This window comes from Triticum urartu, chromosome 4A (assembly GCF_056163025.1).
Source record: "Triticum urartu cultivar PI428250 chromosome 4A, HENAU_Tu73, whole genome shotgun sequence".
In the NCBI taxonomy this organism is placed as follows: domain Eukaryota; kingdom Viridiplantae; phylum Streptophyta; class Magnoliopsida; order Poales; family Poaceae; genus Triticum; species Triticum urartu.
The window spans coordinates 192,357,713-192,371,181 of NC_141876.1; positions in this window are offsets into that span (position 1 = coordinate 192,357,713).

Sequence of the window (13,469 nt, forward strand, 5' to 3'; positions counted from 1 at the left end):
TTTTCTCTCAATGAGAAGGGCGAGTTGGATGCCATCTCTCAGATTCCTGTCATTTGCGAATATCAAGACGTCTTTCCAGAAGAGCTTCCAGGAATGCCTCCACACCGACCAGTTGAATTCGTCATCGACCTTGAGCCTGGCACGGAACCTGTTTGCAAACGTCCTGACAAGCTTGGACCTGAAGAGTTGAAGGAGCTGAAGAAGCAACTCGATATTCAAGAGCGTATGGGTCTCATCTGACCAAGTTCTTCTCCATGGGGTTGTGGTGTTCTTTTTTTCAAGAAGAAGGATGGAACGGACCGACTTTGTGTCGACTACCGTCCATTGAACAAGAAGACAATAAAGAACAAGTACCCACTTCCCAAGATCAATGAGCTTTTCGAACAACTCAAAGGTGCTCAAGTATTCTCCAAGCTTGACCTCCGTATGGGCTATCATCAGATTCACATTCGTGAAGAAGATATCCCCAAGACAGCATTCAGAACAAGCTATGGTTCGTATGAATACATTGCCATGTATTTCGGCCTTGTCAACGCTCCTCCAACATTCTTCCACATGATGAACTTCATCTTCAACGCCTACACAAATGACTTCGTCTTGGTCTACCTCGATGACATTCTGGTCTTTTCCAAGAACAAGGAGGATCATGCCAAGCATTTGAGATTGGTGCTGGACAAACTCAGAGAACATCAGTTCTATGCGAAGTTTTCTAAGTGCGAGTTTTGGCTCGATGAGGTTCTCTACCTTGGACATATCATCTCCGCCAAGGGCATAGCTGTTAATCCTGAGAAGGTGTCTGCAATTGTGAATTGGGAACCACCTCAGAATGTGAAGCAACTCCGCGGCTTCCTTGGGCTCGCAAGCTATTGTCGAAGGTTCGTTGAGAAATTCTCAAAGATCGCGAAGCCTCTTTCCAACCTTCTCCAGAAGCATGTGAAGTATGTCTGGTCGCCTGAATGTGACATCGCTTTCAACACCCTCAAAGAGAAGTTAGTCATTTCTCCAGTTCCGACTCCTCCCGATGAATCCAAACCGTTCGAGGTCTTCTGTGATTCTTCCCTTCAAGGTCTCGGTGCAGTGTTGATGCAAGAGAATAAAGTTGTGGCCTATACCTCTCGCCAGTTGAAGCCCAACGAAAAGAACTACCCCACTCATGACCTCGAGTTAGCGGTAGTTGTCCATGCTCTTTTAACATGGAGACATCTCTTATTGGGAAGAAAAGTGGACATCTTTACTGATCATAAGAGCCTCAAGTACATCTTCACTCACCCAAACCTCAACCGCAAGCAGACTTGTTGGGTCGAAATGATTCAAGAGTATAATCCGAGTATCGAATATACTCCAGGCAAGGCCAATGTAATTGCTGACGCATTGAGCAGAAAGGCTTACTGCAACAGTTTGATTCTCAAGCCTTACCAACCAGAGCTTTGTGAAGCTTTCCGCAAACTTAATCTCCAAGTTGTTCCTCAAGGTTTCCTTGCCAACCTCCAAGTCTCTCCTACTTTGGAAGATCGGATTCGTGAGGCTCAACTTCTTGATGCTATGGTGAAAAAGGTGAACATTGGGATTGCCAAGAGTCAACCCAAGTACAAGTGCTATCGCCTTGATGACAAGGATACTCTATTCTTCGAGGATCTCATTGTTGTGCCTAAAGGTGACCTTCGTGAAGTCATTATGAATGAGGCTCACAATTCACTCCTCTCTATCCACCCTAGAAGTACAAAGATGTACCATGACCTCAAGCAGTCGTATTGGTGGACTCAAATGAAGCGCGAGATTGCTTAGTTCGTGAACGAATGTGATGTCTGCAGAAGAGTGAAAGCAAAACACCAACGACCAGCTGGTCTCCTCCAACCTCTTGCCATTCCAGAATGGAAGTTTGACCATATTGAGATGGACTTCGTGACTGGATTTCCAAAGTTCAAGCGTGGCAATGATGCTATCTTCGTTGTCATCGACAAGCTCACTAAAGTGGCTCATTTCCTTCCTATCAAAGAATCTATCACAACAGATCAGTTGGCAGAGCTATATACCTCCAGGATTGTCTCTCTGCATGACATTCCGCAGTTGATATCTTCAGATCGTGGCAGCATCTTCACCTCCAAGTTCTGGGATTCTTTTCAGAAGACCATGGGCACCAACATTCGCTTCAGCACAGCTTTTCATCCTCAAACTAGTGGCCAAGTCGAGCGAGTCAATCAGATTCTTGAAGATATTCTCAGGGCTTGTGTCATTTCTTCCAGTATGAAGTGGGAATATTGTCTTCCATATGCCGAGTTATCCTACAACAACAGCTTCCAAGCGAGTTCGGGCAAGGCCCCATTCGAGATTCTCTATGGCAGGAAGTGTCGTACTCCTCTTAACTGGTCAGAGACTGGTGAACGTCAACTTCTTGGCAATGACTTGATCACAAAGGCTGAAGAAATGTGCAAAGTCATTCGCGAAAATCTCAAAGCCGCATAATCGCGCCAGAAGAGTTACTATGATAGCAAGCATCGTGACTTGGCTTTCGAGATCGGAGGCCATGTCTACCTCCGCATCTCTCCAATGAAAGGTACTCGCCGCTTCGGTATCAAAGGGAAGCTTGCCCCTAGATACGTGGGTCCTTTCAAGATCATTGGCAAAAGAGGCGATCTCACCTATCAACTTGAGCTTCCATCCAACTTTGCAAATGTGCACGACGTGTTTCACGTGTCTCAACTCCGCAAGTGTTTCAAGACTCCTGACTGCACCATCAACTTTGAAGAGATTGATCTCCAAGAAGACCTGTCTTACCATGAGCACCCCGTTGCTATTCTTGAAGAAACTGAGCGCAAGACTCGCAACAAGTCTATCAAATTCCTGAAAGTCAAGTGGTCACATCATTCCGACCGTGAAGCCACCTGGCAACGCGAGGACCACCTCCGTTCTGAATACCCGGAGTTTTTCCAGCCCTAGATCTTGGGTCGAGATCCTTTCGTAGTGGTAGAGTGTTGTAACACCCCGTATGTAACTTGCCATAATTGTATTCCAACTCTTGCCATTTCCAGCACTAAGTTATGATATTTCCTCGTTGTCGGGTTTTTGTCTTCGTGTTGTTTTGTCTTTGTCATGCATCTCATATCATGTCATCATGTGCATCGCATTTTCATACGTGTTCGTCTCATGCATCCGAGCCTTTTCCTCGTTGTCCGTTTTGCATTCCGGCGCTCCTATGTCCTCCGGTGTCCCCTTTTATCTCTTTTCGTGTGCAGGTATTAAATGTTCTCGGATTGGACCAAGACTTGCCAAGTGACCTTGGTTTACTACCGGTAGACCGCTTGTCGAATTTCGTGCCATTTGGACTTCGTTTGATACTCCAACGGTTAACCGAGGAACCGAGAAGGCCTCGTGTGTGTTGCAGCCCAACACCGCTCCAAAGTGGCCCAAAACCCACCTAAACCCCTTCCATCATCTTGGTCGTTCAATCACGACCATGTGGCCGCAAACCGTGCTCAATTTGGAGCCTCCTAGCTCCTCCTACATATAAAAAGGTACTCCTCCCCGAAATTCTGGATCTCTTCCTCCCCAAACCCTAAGAAATCCGCTCCCCGCGCTGCCGGACACGTCCGGAGCAGACCGGACGCGTCCGCCCCGCTCCCCCCGACAAACCAGCGCTCGCCACGTGTCCCGAACCGGCACCCACATCGCCGCCGACCGTGCGGGCTCGCGAGCCCCTCTGCCGCCCTCCCGGCCTGGTGCGGCGCCCCGCCTCCTGGGTGCCCCGCCTCGCCGCGCCGCCCGCTTCTTCGTCCGCGTCGGCGACTCCCCGCTCCGGCCGCCGCCCGCCATCGCCGCCAATGCGCCTCGCCGCCCTGACGCGCTCCGGCTGCCGCCCGCCGTCCCTCGTGGCCCCGCTCCGCCCGACCGCCCCGGCTTCCTCTCCTCGCCGGATCCCCCAAGCTCCGGCCGGCCCAAGTCCCCGGCGTACTCCGGCGCATCTCCGGCGACCCCTTCCGACGAACCTTGAAGATCACGCCCGATCCAGATCTGGAATTCAGAGGTTGACCTAATCTTGCCCCCGTTTCAGTAAATTTTGGCATTCTTCATCGCATCATAACTCATCAACCGTGGCGCCGTTTTGGGCGTGTAGCATGTCAAATTGTTCGCCTCGACGAGTACTTCATTTCATTCCATTGCACCATGTTCATTTGAGCTCATCTTAATGCCCTAAATGCTGTTGCAAGAGTGCTAGTTTATATTAGTTTCAGATCCTTATCAGAGTTCGGACATTTGTCATTTTTGCCATGATTATTGTGTGCCTCCTATGATCTTGAGCCCTATATGTGTTTTGAAGTATGCCATGGCATCTTTACAGGGGTGTATGCAATGTATTTTTGTGATCTCTGTGGTGACTAGCACAAGCATGCAAAGTAGCCCTCGTAATGTTGCTGATTTCAGGGACTTAGAAATCTTCCAAGTCTTTGCCCTGTCAATATTTTTATGCCATGTATTCGTGTTGCTACAGAGTGATCCATGCCTCTATTGAGCATGATCAGTAAGGATGTTTTGTAGATATTGTGGTGCTCTATCCATCCATGTCTTTGTTTGCAATTATGGAGCACCCTAACTTGACTCAATCGAGCTCTACTTTTGCTATAAAATGTTCCTGGCAGAATGTTTACGTGTTAAGCATTTTTGCCGAGGTTGTTGTAGTTGATCCGTGCATGGTATGAGGTTGTTCTTTCCATGTTTAGCTTCCATGCCATGTCTACTTGCTGGGTGTATGCTTAGTTTGTCATGCAATGCCTTGTGGTGAGTGCATCGAGCTCATAAACATGCCTACTTAATATCTGTTTTTCCATGTTCCAGTTTTCTACTAAGTCCGAATCTGTTAACGATAATTGCTATGTTCACATGGTTGCCATTGTATTTTTTGATCCCTTTTGGCTTATGGTCAGTAAAGGACTTTTGTTGTATGCTTTGAGTAGCTTCATGCCATGCCTTGCTTTGGCATGATATGTTCCTGTAGCATGCTGTTATCTTGCTCTAAACATTGCTTCCTGATGTTAAATTCCTGACTAGTTGTTATTTTCACCAAGTCTGTAACCTGATCTTTTGCACTTTTGCCATGCTTGTTTGAACCCACTATTGAGTGAATTAGCCGTAGCTCAGTGTTCGTATTTTGTCAAGAATCTTAAGTGGATCACTGCCATGTATTTTGTTGTTATGTTAGAGTGCAGTAGCTTGTTGTCCTTGATGCATTTAGATGGCCTCGTGCTGTTAATTGCAGATCGGTGCCATATTTGTTTTGCTTGTCATTTGCAAACCATGCATCCGATTCCGGTGATCTTTATATCAATTTCGACCAAAATCAACTCCTCTTTCCAGTGGCACTCTTGATTTTCCAATTTGAGGACAGGTTCAATCATTCCTTTCCGAAGCATGCATATGCATCGCATATCACATCCCGCATATCATGCCATGTTTTGCATCATTGTTGCTTGCGCATTGCACATGGTTGATTGTGTCTCCCTTTGCTTGTGTTCTTTCTTTGGATAGAGCCGGGAGCGAGTACATGATTGAGGAACCCGTTGAGTACGTTTATGAGGATCAAGCTAACGTCAACTCGGAGAACTTTGCAGGCAAGATGACCATACCCTCGAAATCACTTCTATCTTTGCTTGCTAGATGCTCGCTATTTTGCTATGCCTATGCTACGATACCTACCACTTGCTTATCATGCCTCCCATATTGCCATGTCAAACCTCTAACCCACCTTGTCCTAGCAAACCATTGTTTGGCTATGTTACCGCTTTGCTGAGCCCCTCTTATAGCGTTGCTAGTTGCAGGTGAAGATTGGAGTTTGTTCCTTGTTGGAACATGTTTATTGTTGGGATATCATTATATTATCTTGTTTACTTTAATGCATCTATATACTTGCTAAAGGGTGGAAGGTTCGGCCTTAGGCCTGGTGTTTTGTTCCACTCTTGCCGCCCTAGTTTCCGTCATACCGGTGTTATGTTCCTTGATTTTGCGTTCCTTACACGGTTGGGTTATAATGGGAACCCCTTGACAGTTCGCCTTGAATAAAACTCCTCCAACATGGCCCAACCTTGGTTTTACTATTCGCCACCTAGCCTTTTCCCTTGGGTTTCGCGGACTCAAGGGTCATCTTTATTTTAAACCCCCGGGCCAGTGCTCCTCTGAGTGTTGGTCCAAATTGAGCTGCCTGCAGGGCCACCTCGGGGAAATTTGAGTTTTGGCTTTACTCGTAGCTAGTCTCATCTGTTGTGCCCAGAGAACGAGATATGTGCAGCTCCTATCGGGATTTGTCGGCACATTCGGGTGGCTTTGCTGGTTTAGTTTTACCATTGTCGAGATGTCTTGTATCCGGGATTCCGAGTCTTATCGGATTGTCTTGGGAGAAGGAATATCCTTCGTTGACCGTGAGAGCTTGTGATGGGATAAGTTGGGACACCCTTGCAGGGATTTGAACTTTCGAAAGCCGTGCCCGTGGTTATGGGCAGATGGGAATTTGTTAATGTCCGGTTGTAGAAAACCTTAAACTTAACTTAATTAAAATGAATCAACAGAGTGTGTGGCCGTGATGGTCTCTTTTCGGCGGAGTCCGGGAAGAGAACATGGTCTCGTGTTATGCTTGGACGTAGGTTGTTCTAGGATCACTTCTTGATCATAGTTTCTCGACCGTGCCTTTGCCTTCTCTTCTCGCTCTCATTTGCGTATGTTAGCCACCATATATGCTAGTGCTTGCTGCAGCTCCACCTCATACCTGTTACCCTTCCTATAAGCTTAAATAGTCTTGATCGCGAGGGTGTGAGATTGTTGAGTCCCCGTGGCTCACAGATTACTTCCAAAAACCAGATCCAGGGACCGATGATACCGCTCCAGGAGATTCGACTGAGCTCAAGTGGGAGTTTGATGAGGACTCAGGACGATACTACGTTTCTTTTCCAGGCGATCAGTAGTGGTGCCCAGTTGGGGCGATTGGGAACTTTGTTGAATTTGGGGTTGTTCTTTATTTTGGTTCCGTAGTCGGACCTTGATTGTGTCTGGATGAATGTAATGATATTTATGCTATTGTGTGACGTGGCGAGTGTAAGCCAACTATGTACTCCTTTTCCTTATTCATTACATGGGTTGTGTGAAGATTACCCCACTTGTGACATTGCTTACAATGCGGTTATGCCTCTAAGTCGTGCTTCGACACGTGGGAGATATAGCCGCATCGTGGGCGTTACAGGAGTCCACTCCTCTTGAGAATAACCCGCCTAACATGGAAGATACATACATCCCTAGTTGATACATGAGCTATTCGAGCATACAAAACATTATATTTATTTGAAGGTTTAGAGTTTGGCACATACAAATTTACTTGGAACGGCAGGTAGATACCGTATATAGGTAGGTATAGTGGACTCATGTGGAATAACTTTGGGGTTTAAGGAGTTTGGATGCACAAGCAGTATTCCCGCTTAGTACAGGTGAAGGCTAGCAAAAGGCTGGGAAGCGACCAGCTAGAGAGCGACAACAGTCATGAGCATGCATTAAATTAATCAACACTGAACGCAAGCATGAATAGGATATAATCCACCATGACCATAAATATCGTGAAGGCTATGTTGATTTTGTTTCAACTACATGCATGAACATGTGCCAAGTCAAGTCACTTAAATCATTCTGAGGAGGATACCACCCTATCATACCACATCATAACCATTTTAATAGCATGTTGGCACGCAAGGTAAACCATTATAATTCATAGCTAATCAAGCATGGCATAAGAAACTATGATCTCTAGTTGTCATTACAAACATGTTTATTCATAATAGGCTGAATCAGGAACGATGAAATAATCATATTTACAAAAACAAAAGAGGTCGAGTTCATACCAGCTTTTCTCATCTCAGTCAGTCCATCATATAACATCATAATTACCTTTCACTTGCACGACCGAACGATGTGAATAATAATAATAGTGCACGTGCATTGGACTAAGCTGGAATCTGCAGGCATTCAATAAACAGGAGAACTCAAGGCAATATGGGCTCTTTTGTCAGATCAACAATAATGCATATAAGGGCCACTTCAACAATTTAATCATGGTCTTCTCCTATCGACCCCCAAAGAAAAGAAAAGAAATACAACTATTTACATGGGAAAGCTCCCAACAAGCAAAAGAAGAACAAGAAATATTTTTGGGTTTTCTTTTTAATTACTACTACAAGCATGGAAAGTAAACTGATTAAAAGCTACAACTATTTTTTTTGGTTTTCTCTTAAGGTTTATTAAACACACAAGAAGAAAGCATAAAAAAGGAAAATAAGCTAGCATGGATGATACAATGAAAAAGTATGAGCACCGACATCTAGCAATGAGTGTGTGAGCATAAATGTAATGTCGGTGAGAAATACGTACTCCCCCAAGCTTAGGCTTTTGGCCTAAGTTGGTCTATGGCCATGGCTGGCCTGGCGGATATCCATAATAATAGTTGGGGTCGTACTGCGAAGAAGAGGAGGAAGGCTCTGATTGCCACTGGCAGACAATCATCTCCGGATCCCACTGGTAGTTAGACTGTCGTGAAGGATCAAATTCTGGTTCCGGCTCTGGCTCCTCGGCTGGTGCAGGGTTCCGGTAGGCGTGGATAGCCGTCAACGGAACAAGGTATGTGCCTACAGTCAAATCAAACAAAGAAGGAGCAGGCAAGGTAATAGTCTCAGGATGATGTTTATTAAACAACAATTGATATTTAAGCTCTCCTTCCCCATTCTTAACAATAAAATCATGTGCTACCATACTTTTATAATCTAGATAAACATGAGGCAGCACTTTTTCTTCCTTCTCAGCATGCCTAATAGGTAACTTAAAATGTGCACCTAGGCGTGTAGCATAGATGCCTCCAAAGATGGGGCCCTTGGTACGGTTCAGACTTAACCGTTTGGCAATAATGTCACCCAAACTAAAAGTGTTATCACCGTATAGACCGTGGTGCAAAATAATAATATCAGGGATACTCAGGTTTCCACAGTTCCCGCGACCAATTAAGCAACGACTAGCAAATAATGCAAAGTAACGTAAAACAGGAAAGTGTATGCTAGTGATTCGTGCATCGGAAACCTTCCTTGTTTCCCCTACGATGATAGTGTCAATAAATCCATCCACATCATCATGATGTGGTTCTTTTGTGTTGCCCTCAAAAGGGACTAAACAAATCCGACAAAAATCATAAAGTGACATCTCCTTATGCTCATCATATAAATGAAACTCCACCGTAGGTGGTGAGTTCCTAGAATGAAAATGAAAGTTTTGCACAAAAGTATTTGTGAGCAAGAGATACTGATCGCATTGGTCGTGGAGGAAAGTGGTAAGGCCTGCAGTCTGAGCCAACTCATGAAAATCTTCATAAATCCCGGCTGCTCTTAAGAAATCCTTGGAAGGCCATTCACACGCCCAAACCTCCACGGTGCGAGGCAGATTATACTTAGGCTTTGGTGCCTTTTCCTTTGAGCTTTGGCTCGATGAGCCCCTCAAAAGTCTCCTCATCATTTTCTGAAAAATTCTGAAATTTTTAATAACTTCAAAATAAAAGTAAACCAAACTCAATAATATTGATAGTAACTACTCCTACAAGTGCCTAGGGCCTATATCATGCATCAAAACTACTTGGAACCATATAAATTTGACATGCAAGCTCAAGAACAGGGTCACCTAAGCAGCAAAAATTTGCAATGAATAAAGCACTAGAACAAAAACTAATTGGACCAATGGAGGAGTTACATACCAAGGAACAATCTCCCCAAGCAGTTTTGTGAGAGGTGCTTTGAGCAAGGAGATCAAAAATGGCAGCAAAACGAGCTTGGACTCGGGTTTGAGCTGGTTATTCGTATTTGGGGGAGGAAGAAGGAGTGTATGGGTGAAAGGATAAGTGGAGGAGGGCCACCATGGGCCCACGAGGCAGGGGGCGCGCCCTCCACCCTCGTGGCAAGGTGGTTGGCCCCCTGGTGTGTTCTCTGTTCCATAAATCCTCAAATATTCTAGAAAAAAATCATATTTAAATTTTAGGGCATTTGGAGAACTTTTATTTTCGAGGTATTTTTATATTGCACGGATAATTAGATAACAGATAGAAAAATATTTATTTTTATTTTATTTAATATAAATAACAGGAAGTAGAAGTGGGGTACAGAAGGTTGTGCCTTCTAGTTTCATCCATCTCATGATCATCAAAAGGAATCCACTAACAAGGTTGATCAAGTCTTGTTAACGAACTCATTCCGAATAACATGGAACCGGAGAAATTTTGAATAACACTATGTTACCTCAACGGGGATATGCACATCCCCAATAATTAGAATATCATATTTCTTCTTGATAGTAGGAAGAGGAAATTCAAAACCTCCAAATATAATCGATGGAAATTTTCCAATAGAGTTGATAGTATGAACTTGAGGTTGTTTCCTCGGAAAGTGTACCGTATGGTCATTACCATTAACATGAAAAGTGACATTGCCTTTAGTGCAATCAATAACAGCCCCTGCAATATTCAAAAAGGGTCTTCCAAGAATAATAGACATACTATCGTCCTCGGGAATATCAAGAATAACAAAGTCCGTTAAAATAGTAACGTTTGCATCTACAACAGGCACATCCTCACAAATACCGACAGGTATAGCAGTTCATTTATCATCCATTTGCAAAGATATTTCAGTAGGCGTCAACTTATTCAAATCAAGTCTATGATATAAAGAGAGAGGCATAACACTAACACCGGCTCCAAGATCACATAAAGCAGTTTTAACATAATTTATTTTAATGGAGCATGGTATAGTGGGTACTCCTGGATATCCAAGTTTCTTTGGTATTCCACCCTTAAAAGTATAATTAGCAAGCATGGTGGAAATTTCAGCTTCCGGTATCTTTCTTTTATTTGTAATAATATCTTTCATGTACTTAGCATAAGGATTGGTTTTGAGCATATCAGTTAATCGCATACGCAAAAAGATAGGTCTAATCATTTCAGCAAAGCGCTCAAAATCCTCATCATCCTTTTTCTTGGATGGTTTGGGAGGAAAAGGCATGGGTTTCTGAACCCAAGGCTCTCTTTATTTACCATGTTTCCTAGCAACAAAATCTTTCTTATCATAACGTTGATTCTTTGATTGTGGGTTATCAAGATCAACAGCAGGTTCAATTTCTATATCATTATCATTACTAGGTTGAGCATCATCATGAAAATTATCATTAACATTATCACTGGTTTCAGGTTCATTACCAGGTTGTGTTTCAGCATCAGAAATAGAAATATCATTTGGATTCTCAGGTGTTTCAACAATAGGATCACTAGAAGCATGCAAAGTCCTATCATTTTTCTTTTTCTTCTTTTTAGAGGAACTAGGTGCATCTAAATTATTTCTCTGGGAATCTTGCTCAATTCCCTTAGGGTGGCCTTCAGGATACAAAGGTTCCAGAGTCATTCTACCAGTTCTAGTAGCCACTCTAACATCATTATCATTATCTTTACTATTCAATTCATTGAGCAAATCATTTTGAGCTTTAAGTACTTGTTCTACTTGAGTGGTAACCATAGAAGCATGTTTACTAATAAGTTTAAGTTCACTTTTAACATTAGCCATATAATCACCCAAGTGTCCAAGCATATTTGAATTGTATTTTAATTGTCTACCAAAATAAGCATTAAAATCTTCTTGCTTAGCCATAAATTTATCAAACTCATCTAAGCATGTTCTAGCAATTTTAGTAAATGGGATTACAACTTTATCATATCTATAGAGAGAATTTACCTTTACTACCTGTGTCAGGTTATCAAGACCATGAGTTTCTTCAATAGGTAAAGGATTTGGATTATATGTTTCTTCAACAGGCGGTAAATTAAGACCATGTATTTCTTCGATAGGAGGTAAATTCTTTACATCTTCAGCTTTAATACCTTTTTCTTTCATAGATTTCTTTGCCTCTTGCATATCTTTAGGACTGAGAAATAGAATACCCCTCTTCTTCGGAGTTGATTTAGGAATAGGCTCAGGAATTGGCTTCAGAGGTGTCCAATTATTTTCATTTGTCAACATATTATTCAATAGAATTTCAGCTTCATCCGGTGTTCTTTCCCAGAAAACAGAACCGGCATAACTATCCAGGTAATCTCTGGAGGCATCGGTTAGTCCATTATAAAAGATATCAAGTATTTCATTTTTCTTAAGAGGATGATCAAGCAAAGCATTAAGTAATTGGAGAAGCCTCCCCCAAGCTTGTGGGAGACTCTCTTCTTCAATTTGCACAAAATTATATATATCCCTTAAAGCATTTTGTTTCTTATGAGCAGGGAAATATTTAGTAGAGAAGTAATAAATCATATCCTGGGGACTACACACACAACCAGGATCAAGAGAATTAAACCATATCTTAGCATCACCCTTTAATGAGAACGGAAATATTTTAAGGATATAAAAGTAGCAAGTTCTCTCATCTTTAGTGAATAGGGTGGCTATATCATTTATTTTAGTAAGATGTGCCACAACAGTTTTAGATTCATAACCATGAAAAGGATCAGATTTAATCAAAGTAATTATATCAGGATCAACAGAGAATTCATAATCCTTATCAGTAACAAAGATAGGTGAAGTAGCAAAAGAAGGATCAGGTTTCATTCTAGCATTTAGAGATTGCTTACTCCATTTAGCTAATAATTTTTTTAAGTTCAGTTCTATTTCTGCAAGCTAAAATAGCTAAAGAAGCATCTTGATCAAAAACATAACCCTTAGGGATGGCAAGTGGTTCTTCATCATCACTTTCATCAGTATCATCAGATTCAATATTTTCAATTTCTCTAGCCCTAGCAAGTTGTTCATCAAGAAAAGCACTAAGTGGCATAGTAGTATCAGGCATAGAGGTAGTTTCATCATAAGTATCATGCATAGAAGAAGTGGCATCATCAATAACATGCGACATATCAGAACGAATAGCAGAAGCAGTTTTCGCAAGCTTACTCAAAACAGAAGGTGAATCAAGTGCAGAGCTAGATGGTAGTTCCTTACCTCCCCTCGTAGTTGAGGGATAAATCTTGGTTCTTGGATCTTTCAAGTTCTTCATAACGATAAGCAGATATATATCCCAAGTGACTCAAAGAATAGAGCTATGCTCCCCGGCAACAGCGCCAGAAAATGGTCTTGATAACCCACAAGTATAGGGGATCGCAACAGTTTTCGAGGGTAGAGTATTCAACCCAAATTTATTGATTCGACACAAGGGGAGCCAAAGAATATTCTCAAGTATTAGCAGCTGAGTTGTCAATTCAACCACACTTGGAAACTTAGTATCTGCAGCAAAGTGTTTAGTAGCAAAGTAATATGATAGTAGTGGTAACGGTAGCAAAAGATAACGGTAGCAAAAGTAATGTTTTTGGTATTTTGTAGTGATGATAGCAATAGCAACGGAAAAGTAAATAAGCGAAGAACAATATATGGAAAGCTCGT